This window comes from Triturus cristatus, chromosome 9 (assembly GCF_964204655.1).
Source record: "Triturus cristatus chromosome 9, aTriCri1.1, whole genome shotgun sequence".
NCBI classification, from domain to species: domain Eukaryota; kingdom Metazoa; phylum Chordata; class Amphibia; order Caudata; family Salamandridae; genus Triturus; species Triturus cristatus.
Window position 1 is genome coordinate 876,361,098 of NC_140592.1, and position 12,969 is coordinate 876,374,066.

General features: G+C 44.9%; 1 protein-coding gene and 1 long non-coding RNA gene across 4 annotated transcripts in view; one reads left to right on the forward strand and one right to left on the reverse strand.

The window, feature by feature from the left end:
- The window catches only part of BEGAIN (brain enriched guanylate kinase associated), a 937,901-nt gene that overhangs the window by 641,697 nt on the left and 283,235 nt on the right, over nt 1-12,969 (forward strand). The window lies entirely within an intron of this gene.
- The window catches only part of LOC146798994 (uncharacterized), a 347,593-nt gene that overhangs the window by 33,316 nt on the left and 301,308 nt on the right, over nt 1-12,969 (reverse strand). The gene's annotated exons all lie outside the window — the stretch shown is intronic.

Below are 12,969 nucleotides of genomic sequence, written 5' to 3' on the forward strand. Positions count from 1 at the left end.
TTTTCTCCGCGGCATCCCACCTAGCATCTTGGAGCGCCTGAACCGACCTTTTCACCCTTTCTTGATTTCTGCCTCTCTCTTTATCATGCGCTGCTCTAATCCACGCATGTAATGCTTCAAATTGTGTAGGCCTCGGCATAGGTCGTAAAGCCGCCATCACAGTCTTCAGCTGGTACAACACCGCTAGTCTGAATGAGCCATACCGTGGGAACGCTAACTCTCCTTCACTCTGAGTCACTTTGTGCCAATTCTCCATCCAAACTATAGTATGTAACCCTACATTTCTTGCCATGTAATGTGCTGGCGAGTCTTCCGGAGGGGCCTCCGCACCCTCTCTAGTAACCACTGGTTCATCCCCCCGACACAATTCCCTGAAAACTTTAAAACATTTCATCATGACCAAATGCCAAACGCACACGACCTCCGTTTATTTCCTGACTTTCGTCCGCCAATGGCAGCGCGAACTACACCAACCAGCCTATCGCAGCGCAACACCTTCTGACGTCACAGTTCCTCCACTCACAGCAGTTCCCCTCCTGCACACCGCTCGTCTCACCCTTGCATTCGTCCCTTTCATACGCTGAAATAACCGTTTGATCCCAAACAAGTTCCTCCGGCTGTCCGTCCACAGCCTCTGACTGTCCGTCCACAGTCTCTGACTGTCCGTCCACAGTCTCTCGAAATTGTCGACCTCGGTTGGTTACTGCCTGTCCCTCTTGGGCAGACAGATCGCCTCTGATAGGTTTCAAATACTCAATTCCACTTACTACAACCCACGACCAGCGTCAGGTTGCCACACACTCGTGCATTCGTTCCCCCTATCTCGGTCCAATTGATCGATGGTACCTCACGATCGGTGGTCAACAAAATCTACCAGGGGTGTCTTCTACACCCTCTTGCTCAGGCTTCTCATCGCCTAAGACTTTCCCGGGCTGCGCGCGCTCACAGCCTGATCTCACAATCACAACACATTCACACCAACTCCGCAAAATATCTCATACAATACAACACCGCAATCTACAACATCGTATCCTGTTCATACTCACTCTTCGAGCTTCTGTTTGCTGCCGCACTGCTACTCGCCATCTACGTCCATCCGCCAGGTCATCTGCCGTTCGCCCTCCGATGATTCAACCTCACTTATCATGGATGGGCCTCAAGGATCACTTATCCTATTCTTAATCTTCCCTCGCTATCAGAAAGAAAACATCCTCGTTTGCTACCAACTGGGAACGCCGGTCCTTGACCTCATCTAATTATCTACAAGAACCCACTCAGGTCGCCAGGATCTTTTTACTTGCAGAATAGCGTAGAGGGAAGAAACACAATTATCAAATCGTATTTACCACAATTGGACATTCTCAGAAAGGAAGACTCATAATCTGGGAGGTTGACCTTTTATTATCAGCAAAAACATCTGAATATATAGGCACCTCAATACCAAACACAAAAGATATATGGGGATTAATACAAAAGCAAGTCTGCGAAGCATTCGCATTCGACTGAAAATAAACAGAATTACAGCTTCCAAGAGCATCAAATACCCTATGGCAATCGTAATATCAAAATTTAAAGTCATCAATCAAATCATTTCTGTCCCTACTCTACTCTAAGGTGACATACTTACTTAACATTCCCTTCCAGGTGAGGATCGCATAAAAGGTGTCAGCAGTGAAACTTCCTAAGAAGTCTTCACCATTTGAGAGCTCGATCTATATTGCTCCTTTCCGTCCCTCTCCTAAGTCTCGTCTGCTCAACCCACGGGGTCTGTCCCTAATACAAAAACCCCAAAACCCGGTCCACGCCCTTCAGCACACCCCCTTCAGGCAGCTTCTTCCTCCAGTATATTTCCATTTGGATCTGTTCTTCTTCCTTTCACGAATTCGACCTTGGGTCCCAGGCCTTCTCTGTACCAGGAGTTGCAATTTTACATTCCAATCCACTCCCTTCAGGTCTACTCCTTCTGTCTCCATTCCATTGAACAAAGACTCTTTCTAACTAACGAGCTACATGGCCTTGTACCTGCAGCCAAATGCTGAATAGGAAAAACCCCTAACATCCTGAGGTTTCACAATGCACTGTAATTCTAAGCTTTACTAAAATTCTGCTGCCTCAATAAAACATGGCTAAAATAAACGAAAGCCTTCTCTTTACATATACGGTTAGGCCTCAAACTAAACACTCTACCATTAACGATTCTAAATATTCGTCTACTGCTTAAGATAATTGCCTTCTTAGTCCCTATAACATGACTTAATGTCTCATAATGCACGACATTTTTATACTAAGCATCACACATATATCAATACATTTCAGAATAACTGATGGCCTTTCTCTTCTCTCGAGGCCTGTTTACATTTCTACCTTTCTATTTCATTGAATACATTTCCATTATTCTCGAATAACATGTTCCCTTATATGCGGGTGCTGTCTAACAAGGAATATGGTGCACCCCTACAATTTTCGCATCAGCAACGCTCTATCAATCCAAGAAGCCTCTAAGCAAAAACCAAAAGTCACCCAAAGTTCCTGCATCACAAGCTATGGTTCCAGGTAGATGGAACATTGAACAGCCAATGAGAAGACGTAAGTGAAGATACAAAGAATGGTAAGCAACACAGTCTGCCTATATCAAATGTAAACACAGTTAAAATAAAGTCATTAAGACAGCTAAAGATAAGGTAATTAGCACAGTAACAATACCCAAAAATGGGCAAGCCAGGGGTCGTAAGAGCGACCCCGGACGACCCCTAAATGGATGAAAAAATACATGTTTGGCGAGCCAGATAAATTATGTAGCCACTCCACAAAAACGCCATTCCATGAGAACAGAAGTGAAGCAGGAAAGCGTTATGTCGCTCTCTAAACGTCAATTATTTAAGACCGTGCCACGGTGCTGCCTTTCTGTTTGCTTTTACCCAGCATTAGGCACATGCATAGTCATAAATTGTTTGAATTGAAAAAGAAAAAAGCATATTTCAGCGTGAAACTGATGCAATACCAATGCGGATTGGGAAATGAAAGATTCAAACACAGCCGGTGCACTACTAATGAGCTCGGGTCTTCTATGAGTAGAGCAATTAGTGCCGTGAGAGGTGGCGGATCCCGCCTGCCGTCCCCCATGACAAGCCCATCGCGCGGCCCCGGGAGAGTTAGCAATGTTCAGATGGATTTTAAATTCCTGGAGCAGCGGAAGATTCCAAGAGTGAGACAAAGCAGGACAGTGAGATAAATAGCAGAGAACACGCTCCTCTAGTGACCTGGGAGCCTTATGTGAGTCGGCTAGCATTTGGGTTAATCCCTAAAGGGGACTGTATCGATTTTGCGAACTATTCTAACGTCCATATACTGTATCCAGTTCTAAGCCTGTATGATTCCTATTCAAAACATGTAGTTTGCGAGGGCTTTATTCTCAAAGGTGTGCAAAGCTTGCCACTGGTATCTAAAGTATGTATGTGACAAGGTATTTTGTAAGTCTAAAATTATCATCTGCAATGGTAACCTACAAGCCTTTTGTAATATATTTGGAATGTACTGGTTGTACACTACAGTCCCTGGCGATATTGGACTGTTTCTGCACTCTTTGCTACCTCTTCATGCTTTGTTTGTTTGCCATTGTTATTTTAGAGTGAGCGCGTCTCTCCTCTGTCCTAATGATAGTTTAAAGTATCTAATGTGCTGGAAAAGAAACTTGGATAAACACAAGAGGATATTCTTAAGTCAAAAGAAATATGTATTTACTGCAATACTTTTCACATGTACACAGAATGGTAAGTTGTATTAAGATGACTAGCCTATTTATCTGTGTTTTTTGTGGATGTATGCAGCTCACCTACGTGTTTTTTTTGGTCTCTTCCACACTTTTTACTAGTTAAGGTTTCGCATGCGATCGGAATACATAGTATTTATGTATTTAGTAGTACATCAGATCTCTGTTGCATACATTGCAACAGTGATCTCTGTTGGACCTCTGGTCCAGGCAGCACTCTCCCCGGCAGCTCCGCCGTTTGTTCGCACGCCCGCTGCCCGTCACCTGCAGAGTTCGAGCCTCGCGTTCGCATCTGCTTCAGGTCCTTATGTGACTTTTATTGAGCTGTGTATTTCTTGTGTATTTACTGTTGATTTAGCGCTTCTGCCACTGTAACCTTTTCCCGCTGTTGTCTTTTGTTTTCCCGCTGTGTCCTGCTCAGTCCTTCGCTGTCTCCTGCAGAACCCAGAGGATCAGACTCCCCCCCCTTCCTCTCCGACCCCACTGACATCATCTGCGGAGTACCCCAGGGATCTTCACTAAGCCCGACGCTCTTCAACTTCTACATGGCCCCCATCTCTGCCATCATCAGACAGCACGGGCTCAGCATCATATCCTACGCCGACGACACCCAACTCATCCTCTCCCTCACCAAGAACCCATAAATCACCAGACTCAGCTTCCAGGAAGGAATGAGAAACGTGGCAGCCTGGATGAAGGACAGCTGCCTAAAGCTCAACTCCGAGAAGACCGAGGTCCTTATCCTCGGACCCTGCACCTCCGCCTGGGACAACACCTGGTGGCCCTCCGCCCTCGGGAGCCCACCCACCCTGACAGACCAAGCTCAGAACCTCAGCATAATCCTCGACTCCTCCCTCTCCATGAACCGCCAGATCAATGCCGTCGCGTGCACCAGTTTCAACTGCCTCCGCATCCTCCGTAAGACCTTCAAGTGGATCCATCCCGACTACAGAAAGACCGTCACCCACGCACTCATAACCAGCAGACTAGACTACGGCAATGCCCTCTACGCCGGAATCCACAAAACTCTTCTACACAAGCTCCAAACCATCCAGAACGCCGCAGCCAGGCTCGTCCTAAGGACACCTCGCCACGAACATATGACCCAACACCTACAAAGCCTCCACTGGCTCCCTGTCAAGAAGAGGGTCACCTTCAAACTCCTCACCCACGCCTTCAAATCCCTCAACAACATCGGACCCAAATACCTCAACGACCGAGTATATTTCCACGTACCCAAGAGGAACCTCCACTCCGCTGACCTCGCCCTGGCAGAGGCCCCCCGCATCCGCAGAAACAGAACCGGTGGGAGAGTTTTCTCCTACATCTCAGCCAAAGCATTGGAACGAGCTCCCGGTCAACATCAGATGCTCTCCAACCCTCCACACGTTCAGGAAGGACCTCATGACCTGGTTCTTTGACTGACCCGGAGCTGCTTCTCTCCCCCCCCGCCCTCCTAGCGCCTTGAGACCCTCAACGGTGAGTAGCACGCTCTATAAACCTCTGATTGATTGATTGATTGATTGATTGATTGATTGATTGATTGATTGATTGATTGACATTATACACAATCAACTACATTTATTATACTAATAAAGTGCTTGAATTTAAATTGGATTTTGATTTATTCATTGGAGATCAAAGATCAGCTCAAACTTTTAAAAACAGTACTAAAAACACAAAGGCTTCTAAATAATGCTCCTAGTGAATTGACTGTGTGAATGTTATTTTTTTATCTCAGAGCCCTGGATTGTGTTCAAGGCAATACATTGAGAGTATATCACCCATGCACTGACCACAGTCTTTTAGTTTGTACGGAACCCTGGAAATACATGCAAAGAGCAGACATGCATTAAAAACCATGGAGAAACATGAATATTTACTTGTCTACCATGCTTGTTCTCTTGGTGTTCAGGGTTATCTGTGGTCTGTTACTGTGTGTGTTTTTTCGCTTTCTATTTGTTAATTTGTAAAGTGCATGGCTACCTAAATCCGAGCCTGTACTATGGTGTATTTAGTTTAGCTAGACATAGACCAGATGATCTGAGCATACCAAAACATTAGGAGGGCGCCATACTAATCTGCCTCAGTTTGTTGTTCAGCCATGTTTCCAGATTTTGTGTCACCTGTTGGGGTGCCGGCAACCACTAAAGGAAACCCCACAGGCAAGGCTGGTTCCCCTCTATAAGTATCTCAGTTTTACTGTGATTACGTTGAAGGCTGTTTCTACCCATCCAGCAACAACCTCTAAACAGACTAGAGACGACTTTTGCCTTAGTCAGGAGACATAAAAACGACAACAATCTGAGTGTCCTCTACATGCAAATGTATGGAGAGGTCAAATGTTTCCACAATGTCCACAAGGGGTGAACATAGACATTGAAAACCATGGAGCTAAAGAACCTGAAAAGAACATTTCTACAAAAGGAGGAGAGCCATTGCAGGTCTTTGCCAGCGAAACCGCAATCCATACGTCTTCTGAGGAGCAGTGGGTGGGATATGATGTTAAATGTGGCACTCAAATCAAAAAGAATGAGTGCTGCCGTCCCAGCCTGATCGAGGGTCTCTTTAAGTTTTTCTATCACCTGAAGGAGTGCAGAATCTGTGCTATGGCATGGATGAAACAAGATTGGGAAGAGTGGAGATCTCTCTGGGATTCAAGGTGCTCATAGAGTTTGCTGTTGATATGCTTTTTGAGAATTACAGCATGGAACAGTTGAAGTGATATTGAACCGTATTTCTCCAGCTTCCACGACTCATAGGTAGGCTTTTTAACAGAGTTATGACCATTGTGTGCTTCATGTGTGAGGGACAGTGACAGACGTAATGGAAATATTAAGGAGATCAATGTAGAAAAAGGAGCAGGACTGGCCATTTTAAGTATTTTGGGGGTGCCGGATCCCACAAGGAACCAGATTTAATCAAATTGAAAAGTGTTTCAAATTTGGAATTTGCAATAGGATCAACTTTGTACAGTAGTGAGAATGGGCATGGCTACCAGTGCAACTGCCAGTAGGCCCCCCCACCTCTGAAGAGGTTCACCTGCGAACGTTTTGTAAATATCCACAATTTTTTTTTAGAAAATATCCGCCAGCTCATTACAACTGTCCTCAGACATAGGGAGACTGGGAGCCTTGCAGCAGGATCCATCAGGGATTTCACAATTAAGAAAACTTCTTTGGGGGAATTGTGTGAACTTTCATTTTTTTCTGAGTAGAATGCTATCTGCGAAAAGCCTTATGATACTTTTAAATGGCATCTTTATAAGTTGCATTAGCAGCAACAGCACATGCCTTGCACCAAGTGCGTGCCAAAACGAGACATCTTTTCTTTTGAGCCAACAACTAAGAAGATGGAAGATGGGAGATGGAACATTCCTTTAGAAGCAGAGGGCATTGGGATGTTAGTGGCCAAAGCATTGTTGATCCATGCATTCACCTTTTTTCATTCTTCCTGTAAAACGTCTGCAGTAGGAGGATCGATATTGCAGAATGTAACAGAATAAGTTTGGACTATGGCCTGGAGGAAGTACCAGTGGTCTGAGAAGGGAGAGGCCTAGGACAAATTTGAAAGGTCATAGGTAGGAAAAATGATCAGTCCAAACTAGAGCTAGTGGAGAATCAACTTTATAGTGGGTGAGTTAGTGAATATAGGATCAAGCTTGTACATGTTGGGCGAGTTGGAGAGCATCCAAATCTCTAATGAGATTGCATACTGCTGTACAGTTAGAATCTTTGAAAGTAAGGCTTAAATCACCAGAACGGTGACATTAGCAAATTTGCGCGCAAAAGGAGAAAGTGCATCTGCAAACATAGCATAAGCTGGTAGATTTGGGTCAGGTGGACAGTATATCAGGGATGCCAAAAAGGACGAACGACTGGAGAGACATAAAGAGAAAATAATGCCCTCATAATCAGGAACTGAGAGGGATTCTATTTGGCATGTCTAAGAGGCTTTAAAAATAATAGCAATACCAACCCCGTTGATCCAAACGATCATGTCTGACAATACAGAACACTTCAGGAAGAGAAAAGGCGACATTATTAAGCCTAGATAAGAAATGAGTGTTGGGTTTGTGGTCCATGATTAAGTTAAAAATATCTAACTTGTGCTTTACTAGAGTGCGACAGATGAGGCTGAAAATACAGAAACTATCTTGTCCTATAGTTGTTTGGTAACTAATGACATGTGGGTGAGGGTCTGCCAAAACATGTATAGATTTGAAATTGCAGCAGGGACGTACCCTGATCATGTCCATCGGTGGGAAATTGTATACATGACACAGAAGTGGTTGAGCACCAAGTATGTAGCTGTTCCAGGCTACAGTGTAAGAAGCGAGTATGGGTTTGGGCAGAGGTTCTGGTCCATGGATGTAAATAATACATCATCAATGCCCCTTGTACCCGGATTTTCCACGGGTGGTATACAACTGCTGCTGATTTTTCAGGAGAAGAGGTGGTCCGTCTTTCCCCCTCTCCTGTGTCAGCTGTTTGGATCAGGGATATTCGACTGCTCCGTTATAGAGGGTGGTTGGGTGGACTTAATTTACTTTGTTTCATGAAGAAGATGTATAGGTCCATCCTTCATTTGAAATACTATCACACCTTGAATAGGAAGCCGGCGGGTACACAGGAGTTCAGAGATTCCACTGAGATTGGACTGCAACAGAGCCACCAGGCCTTTACGAAGTGCAGCATTCTGTTATAACGTTAGAGGAAGTTGCTGGTTTAGAAAGTGCTTTGAGGTCTGCAAAAGAGTAACACAATTTTAAGTGTGTTCTAAATATGAACACACCATCACTAAAAATGTCCAAAATCAAGATCCGTAGATCACAGATAGTACTGAGGGATGTCACACTTACACAATGAAGGCTCACAGTGCATATCAATCACAGGCTTTCATCACCTCACCATGCCTACCCATGTCCCGTGGACAAAAAGCAATCCCTCAGGCCTTAAAGCACACACAAACACTCATATGGCACCACCCATGATGTTTTGTCCTGTGTATTACAAGGTCTACACCTGCTGGGAATGTCTCCTCTTCCTTTGCTTATGGCTCGGCCCCGCTTCCCCTCTTCACTCCACCACTTCCTCTCTTCCCTTTTGTCCTTGTTTGGGAACAGGTTTTGGGTCCCCCTCAGGTGCACCTGTCAGCCAAGACGTGCATCCACCATAAGTGTGTTTCATAGCTAGACCATGCGCAAATGAACCTTGGAAAGAGTCAGGTGCCAAACAGAGATGTCTGTTTATATACACGGAGCTGATATCCTAAAATCACTGGGCAGATAATGTCTTACGTTGTTCCAGCTCTGGTTAAATAATATGGATTTCAGGCACAGTTAGGTTCGTTTCTCGGATACGTTTGGAGCGTACACAGCTAGATGGTTGTCTGTGTCCAAATAATTACTGCGTTGTGGCTGAGAACCAAATTTTCACTACAATTCCAAGGTCATTACTGTCACTGTGACACTGCCCAGTGAGTGCTTACATTTCCAACCCCTGTATACATTTACACGCACATCATGTACATGCTTTTGTTCCCTTGCAAAGGTCACGTCCTTGCACTTCTGGATTATATTGTTTCTTATCGAGGAGGGACAAAACGGCATAAAGTTGGCCCCTGTCTATTGTGACACAGTGAGCACAAAAAAAAAAACACACACAAAAAAGGAATAGACAGGAATGCGGCCCAAAAGTGGGCGAGGTTAATTCACACATTCTACCTATGACGTTTTTATCGTTTTACTGATAGTGAGGCGCCCTGCCTGTCAGTATTGCAAACAGTGGTTCCATGCCGAGCTTTAGGACTCGAGCTACGCCTTGCTGATGAGAGGCGGCACTCCGGAACCAGCTTGTTCCTGTTAAAAGAAGAGAACAGAGTCTGTCAGTTTGGGTCGCGCTGTTCCATTTGTGACAGAAGAGGTGCCACAAGGCCAATTTAGGATTGATTTTGTTCCTATTCACAGAAGACGTCGTCAGGCAGCTCGAGATGAACTGCTTCTAATTAGGGCAGGGCAGGGTCAAGGCTGAGGTGCATGACGTGGGCCCTGTCTGTTGTGGTATATTAAGCTAAAAACATGGACTGGAATGTGGCTGGGCGCCTAAGAATCATTTAAGGTTTCCACACATCGCATTTGTTTTTTTATCGCTTCTCATAATATAAACATGCCATGGATATATTATGCACACGTATGTCACCAGAGGCGCAACCAGAGCCAAATTTCGGGGGGGGGGGGGGGGGGGGGGGGGTTGAGCAAAAATTTCGGGGGGGGGCTGAACTTTAAGCAATAGGCAGAGTGGAGCTGCAGGGGCTCTTAGAAGGGCTGAAACAACAGCAAGGCCTCATTAACATGAAAATGGTCTTTTAAAGACCTGTCAAGTGCTCGGGTGCGGCTGCTTTTTTGCCTGGGAAGGTGTCTCATCCCGGGCTGCCACACACGACGGGGGGCTGAAGCCCTTTGAGTCCAATGGGTGTTGCGCGCCTGTATGTCACACTTACCTGCAACATCTGACTTTTGAAAATCACATTTGCGCGCGCGCGTTCTGACTCGCTCCAAGCTTAAGTTTGATTTATGCCAAGAAAAACCTTTGCCAGCGGCGTTCGTTAAAAGACAGCGCTAGCACATCTGTGCTTTAAACCAATGCCTTTTTTTCACCCTGGGAGGAAACTGACAGCTTTTTTTGACATGCAGTAAACAATTTTCTATTAATACAGCACCACAGAAGGGATTTACAATTGGAATGATAAATACATGGCTGTAGAAATCATCAGCTTAGAGGGGGCGCAAGCCTAACTGGATTTAGGAATGTAAAATAGGGATTAGCATTGATTACATTTACATAGTGAGAATAATTTGCATCGTGTGTTATGTTAAAATTGGGAGTGATTGATGACTTAAGAGCATCTTGGATCTGTAAGTCAACCTCAGCCTATACAGCGGTACACAAGAGGTTGCAGTCGCACCATACAGAGAGTTCTCAGAGCTTTTATTTAGGAAGACATATATGGCAACACATGGTAGAGTTGCAGTCAGTATGCCAGGAGAGGTTTAAATTGTAATGTTAAATAACCACGTAAGGCTCCCATTCAGAATATGCATTTGCCAGAAATAGTCACAAGCCATTATAGTGTTGACTCAACATAGTAAGAAAGAGCGTCTGTACCGAGGGACGGAAATTGTTTGGTATAAACATGACTTAATGTTCCCCGTTTTGCTGAGTACATCTTAAAACAAGCCATGATTCATGAATATAAATGCGTTAAGACATTTTTTATTTAAATACCCTTAACTTCATGTTACCTGGCGTTCAGTACTGTTCTGTTGCGCGCTGTGCCTGCTGACTCATACCGCGTCTGCGTCAGCGGTCGCTTGCTGTACTTGGAATACACTAGCCCTGGCTAGCCATTCAGTCTCAACTGATCATTTGGGACAATTTTAAGACTGATTTGCATATGGTGGGTCATCTTCTCTAATGCCACAGATGAGGGAAGAAATATTACATGAACATTTACCTTGCTTTAGGTTTTTCTGCATTTGTGTTTCTCAATAAGTCACCTAGAAAGATGCGCCCAAGACAGTTTAGATGATGTCAATTTACAGCAGTGCTAAGGAGCAGGTATTTACATTGGCGGCCATGTCGTAGAATGCACTAGTCTAGCCAGTAATGGCAATAGGTTCATATAATGTTCATATAATGTTTCTACATATATTTTCATAAATGGGGTGAATTCCGTGAAGCCACTCCAAGAAATTAAGAATTCCCTATGCTAACTCTCTTCGTTATGTCCTTCCTTTGGCATAAATCTAAAAATTCTATGTTCAACTTTGGTGCAATCTGCCGTGCTCCTTTCCTTCTTACTCTCTCATCTCTCTCTCTTCTGCTTCTCTCTCTTCTCACTCTCTCTCTCTCCCCTGAAGCCCCCCTGCTTCCTGCTGCAGTTACCCGAGGAAGGTTGAGAAAGTGACAGAGTCTCCAGCAGCGACCTTCTAACTTAGAAAAAACGGCCCAGCCCACCCGGATCATGCTTGATGAAAACAAACAGGCAATCCAGACCTGCAGCCCATTTTAGTAGTTAGGGGTCTTTTTTCTATTTGCCCTGCGACTTTCGCCATAAAATTCCTTCTCAATATTCAGTTTTTCCGATTTATGTATGTTTTTGCTATTGGCTACAAGCGACGAGGCCTGTTTTAAATGCAGTACAGCACAACAGTATGTCTTTGACAAGAAATAGTCAGTAATACTTATGCACATGAATGCACTGTTCAAGGGAAGCGTGTTATGTGAAAGCTTGGAAAGTTGAGATAGGCGCAGGTTTCTAGGCATACTACTGGCAATCAGACACCCAAACCGTGATGAGATGAATGCTTGCAAATCATCTAACCAGTGGCAATTGCTTGGGGTAGCAGTCCAACCTACTGATTTCGCCCACTGTGCCACTCTAGACAGAGGCCTACCTAATGCAAATCAATACTGATCAGTGGCGGCTCCTCCGCTATGGCGGAAGAGCGTTGCCCCACTGCTTTTCAGCAATGCAAAGAAGGAAAAATAAAATGATAACAACACAATGTTATATTTTATTTTTCCATGCTGAAGCAGGTTTTGGGGAGGGGCGTTGCTTGGCTATTGTCACAGCTAGCAGGGGAGAAGGAGGAAAGTTTTGCAATTAACTGCAGATGGCGGTTTGGCCGGCAGTCTTGGGCCGGCCAAACAGTCATGAACACTTAGTAAGTTCTCCACCGGGCTGTTATACACAGCCTTGGTGGAGAACATACATAGGCTCCCACTGCCTTCCTGAGCGCCAAACCACGGTGCTCAGACCAATCACAACGCAGAAGCATTGTGATTGGCTTAGGGGAGCCTATGTGCTTCCTGACTCCGAACTGGATGAGAAACGGAAGACAGACGAAGATGCTTACAAAGGTAAGTGAGATTAATTTTTTTAACCTACCACGCCACCCTCGTTCAATAACAGTCACCACTGGTACTGATCCTATTCCTCATGGAAACAGTCCACCTCAAACTTTGGAAATCTCACCCCTCCACACTGTAGCCTACTGCTATTTTATGAATCTCACTGACAGTATCCTGGGGCTATGTGCTGCTGGCGACTGCTACTCACTCCATATCAGCCAACTACCACCATCAGGCACATGCTCTGTATTTCTGCAATACGAGCCCGTCATATGGCGTTGAAGC